This window comes from Arachis ipaensis, chromosome B6, assembly GCF_059453495.1.
Source record: "Arachis ipaensis isolate K30076 ecotype BB chromosome B6, ASM5945349v1, whole genome shotgun sequence".
Lineage (NCBI taxonomy): Eukaryota > Viridiplantae > Streptophyta > Magnoliopsida > Fabales > Fabaceae > Arachis > Arachis ipaensis.
In genome coordinates, this window is record NC_142441.1 from 122,033,968 (window position 1) to 122,038,375 (window position 4,408).

At 43.8% G+C, this 4,408-nt stretch overlaps 1 non-coding gene across 1 annotated transcript; it reads left to right on the forward strand.

The window, feature by feature from the left end:
• Positions 1–4,052: 4,052 nt before the first annotated feature.
• LOC148562540 (small nucleolar RNA R71) lies at positions 4,053–4,156 on the forward strand. The gene has a single exon (XR_015887699.1). It is a non-coding gene; the product is annotated as a small nucleolar RNA R71 (small nucleolar RNA).
• The last annotated feature ends 252 nt before the right edge of the window (positions 4,157–4,408 follow it).

Consider the following 4,408-nt stretch of genomic DNA (forward strand, 5'->3'; position numbering starts at 1 on the left):
CTTGAGAGTGATCCCTCTTAGCTTGCTGCCCCATCATCTGTAGTTGAAGCTCTTTCTGTGCTCCTTGGCTTTCCAAATATTGTCGAGATAGGCCATCAATAGCTTCCTGCAGTTGGTGCATATCCAAGGTGACTGATGCTTGCCCTTCTAAGACTTGTCCTTCTACTGCTTGAGGGGTTGGCCTCTTCCTTTGCTTCTGTTGAGGCAGGGGGGATGCGGTAGCATGCATTCGTCGAATGGTTATTGGAATGCCCTCTTTTATCCACACGGGGTCCTCATCTTCAAACACCACCCCAGCTTTCTTGCACAGTCGGTAAATAGTGCTGGGGTAACCTAACGTTCCTCTTGAGTCGCTTTTCTCTGCCATTTTTCTAATGCCTTCTGCTATGAGTTCATGAACCTTGATCTCTCCTCCTTTGAGTATACAGTGCACCATTGTGGCTCTCTTGAGATTCACCTCCGAGTTGTTCCCTGCTGGGAGGATGGACCTCCTTATAATTTCGAACCACCCTTTTGCTTCCGGGGTGAGATCTGCTCTCTTAATGAACCTTGGTCTCCTATCTGCATATCTTTCCCAGTCAGCTCCTGGTACACAAATGTCTTGCACAATCTGGTCATGATTGGGGTTGTTGTCCATTCTTGAATGATAACTCTCTTCTTCAAACGGTATGGACCGCAGCTTTAATGCCCTCATGACACTCATGGGACCAAAATCCACAATCTTTCCTCTCACAAAGCTTGTATATGACTCATCTGCCTTATCATATCGGACCGCATTTGCATAAAACTCTCTTATAAGATTTGCATTCACCTTAATGACCGGATCAGTGAGGAGCTCCCATCTTCTCTTTTCTACCTTCTTTGTGATTTCGGGACACTCAGTTTTCCTAACTTGAAATCCCAGCTCATAAATGATCTCCTTATCCACCATCCACCCGTATTGCAATGCATGATGCAAGCTTCTAAATCTCTTTTCATCATACGGTTGTTGCTCCATAGGTTCCTTTTCCTTCCTTCTTTTAGAGCTCGAAGATGCCATGAGTGAGGGTTAATGTGTGAAGTTGGCAAGGGTGTGGAGACTTTAGGTTGTTTAGGGTTGAGTGCAATGAAGGGAGTGAGGAAGAATGTTTTTAATGGGTTAGGAAATGCTTTGCTCCGAAATGGATAAGTGTGAAGAGTGGGTGTGGAGTGTGAAGCTAGGGTACGGAGGAACACTGATCACTTATATAGAGAGGTTGTGAGTGAATGGAGGGTGTGGATTGATGGAGTGGTTACATGATGGACGGTTGGGGTTGTGCATGGAGAAAGGACAAGGATCATCACTTTATGATGGGGATTGCTCGATCTTCAAGGGTCCCATTCTTTTCCATGTTGCATGGCAACATTTTCCAATGCGTTCCCTTTTGGGAATAAGTGTGTAGTCCCTCTTCATGAAGTGGCCGAACCGTCTTCATTTCATTGTCCAATCAATCCCTTTCAATACTCCTCTCCTTCTCCCTAAAATTAAGAAAAATTACTATCATAAAAATTCAAAATTTACGGCTAGAATAATAAAGAAAAAGGATTAGATTGTTTATTCATGAACACCAACTAACTAACTAACTGTGTATCTTTATATGCATATTCGTGGCACCCTGAGGTGACACCAAACTTAGTTTGGAGCACTGTGATAAAAAGTTCTGTTCAAAGCTCCAAGACTAGCATGCTCTCAGTTGCATTCATGCTTTCGTGACATGCTTTGAACACCAAACTTGTTCTTCACTATATACTGCAATATAAGGATTTCACCAAGTGTTTGTCAAGTTTGGTTTGGAATTCATGAATATTGACTTATTCACTAGTAAAAGCTCATAAAACATGGGTTGCCTCCCATGAAGTGCTTCTTTAGCGTCACTAGCTTGACGTTTCTCCTTCATCAGGGAGGTTGATAATGCTTCAAGTCCTCCCCTCTTGCCTTGGACTTATATCCATTGGTTGTATCAATGATCTCTACATGTTCCAAGGAGAGAACTCTGTTGATAGTGAAGACCTTAGGTAACTGAGATGGTACAGTGGGGAGATTAGGGGGGATATCTGGGAAGTAAGCTGAGATCACTTTATCCCCTAGAGAGAAGTCCTCTGTAGGGATCTTCTTGTTCCTCCGCCCCCTTGGTACCTTCTTCTTTGTCCCTTTTGATATTGCCTTGCTCTTTGTGACTTCTTCTTCTAAGGGAATTTTGTTGTTGTCTTCACATGTCTCTGGTGGTTTAGGTTCCTCCAGCTTTTCCTTGAGCTGTGACAACTGCTTATTTCCTTGTTCATCAAGCAAGGGCTTTCCCAGATGGGCTGGTTGTACTTCAGTACTTGCTTCCTCTTTCAGCATCTCATTATGATCTTTGCTTGGTTCTTTGTTCTCTTGGTTTGCTTCTTGTGAGAGTTTGAATACATTAAAGCTGAGTCGTTCATCATGGATCCTCAATATTAGCTCCCCTCGCTCCACATCTATGAGTGCTCTGGCTGTAGCTAGGAATGGTCTTCCCAATATGATTGGGTGAGTGTGACTCTCTTCCATGTCCAGGATGACAAATTCTGTAGGAATAAAGTATTTCCCAACCTTTACCAACACATTTTCCACCACTCCTATTGCTTGTTTTTGAGTTTTGTCTGCTAGCCTGATGACTACATCTGTGGGCATTATCTCATTGATCTGCAGCCTCTTCACCAGGGATAAGGGCATTAAGTTGATGCTTGCTCCCAAATCACAGAGTGCTCTATCAAACATTGTTTCTCCTATGGCACAGGGGATGTGAAAACTCCCTGGGTCCTTTCTTTTTGTGGGCAACTCTGGTTGAATGAGGGCGCTGCACTCCTTGTTCATCACTATAGTTTGGCCTCCCTTGAGTGAGCTTTTCCTGGGAATCAGTTCCTTCATATACTTGATATATGCAGGCATTTGTTGGATGGTCTTGATGAATGGTATGTTGACATGCAGAGATACAAACAAGTCAAGAAATCTTGAGTATATTCTCTTCTCAACAGCACCATTGAGTCGTTGGAGAAACGGTGCATAGAGTCTCAGCAGCTCCTGTTGTGAGATTTCTGGTTCTTGGTAATCTTTTTCCTTCTTCTCTGTTGAGGTGTCTCCAGGTTGTTCTGCCGACTTGTTTGGCTTGTCCTCAGTCTCCTTATCACTTATAGTGACCATCTTGCAATCTTCCCATCTTACTTTCTTTGTTTCACCTCTCGGATTCTTCTCTGTGTCACTTGGGAATCCATCTGTGGGTTTGGGAATCTGCTCAGAGAGATACCCCACTTGAGATTCCAACCTCTTGATTGTATCTCCTTGGTTCTTAAAATTTGCTCGCACTTCCTCCTTGAATGCCTTGTTGTCTTGAATTTCTTTGCCTATGCTTTCAAGTAGATTCTCAATCCTTGAGAGTCTGTCATCAAATGATGGTAGATTGGGATTAGAGGTGGAAGGATGAGGTAAGTTATTTTGGTTTTGATATAAATGTGGAGAGGTGTTGTTATGGGGGTGTTGATATGGTCTCGATGTGAAATGTTGATGGGTTGCATTGTTGGGATTTAGGCGTCTTTGATCAGGGCCTTGGTCTTGTTGATTTCCCCACCCAAAGTTTGGGTGATTCCTCCAGCCAGGGTTGTAGGTCTTGGAGTATGGATCATGGTTTTGCCTAGGTGAATTCCCAATGTAGTTGACTTGCTCCTGACTTTCCTCTGCTTCTTCATTCACTCCTTCTTGGGTTGTTGATGAAGTGGTGATTGCTGCTACTTGGTTCCTCTCCATCTTCTTGGTTAGGTCAGCCAGCTGCTTGGCAATGAGCTTGTTTTGAGCCAGCAGAGCATCTACATTGTTTAGCTCCATCACTCCTCTCGTGTTCCCTCTTTCGGAAGCATAGAAGTAGTCATTCCCTGCTACAGTTTTAATGACATCTATGGCCTCCTCAATGGTCTTCTTCTTGTTCAAAGATCCTCCGGATGAATGGTCTACGGCCTTCTTTGATTCATATGACAGGCCTTCATAGAAAATGTGCAGCTGCACCCATTCGTTGAACATGTCAGGTGGACACCTCCTTGTCAGGTCCTTAAACCTCTCCCATGCTTCATAAAGAGTCTCACCATCTTGTTGCCTGAAAGTTTGGACCTCAGCTCTCAGCCTATTGATTCGTTAAGGAGGGTAAAATCTTGCTAAGAATTTGTTCACCACATCTTCCCAGGTTGTCAAGCTCTCCTTTGGGTAAGACTCCAGCCACTTGGCTGCCTTATCCTTGAGTGAGAATGGAAATAAGAGCAGTCTATAGGCGTCAGGATGAACACCATTAGACTTCACTGTGTCACATATTCTCAGGAAGGTGGTTAGATGTTGATTGGGGTCTTCTTGGACACCTCCTCCGAACGAACAGTTGTTCTG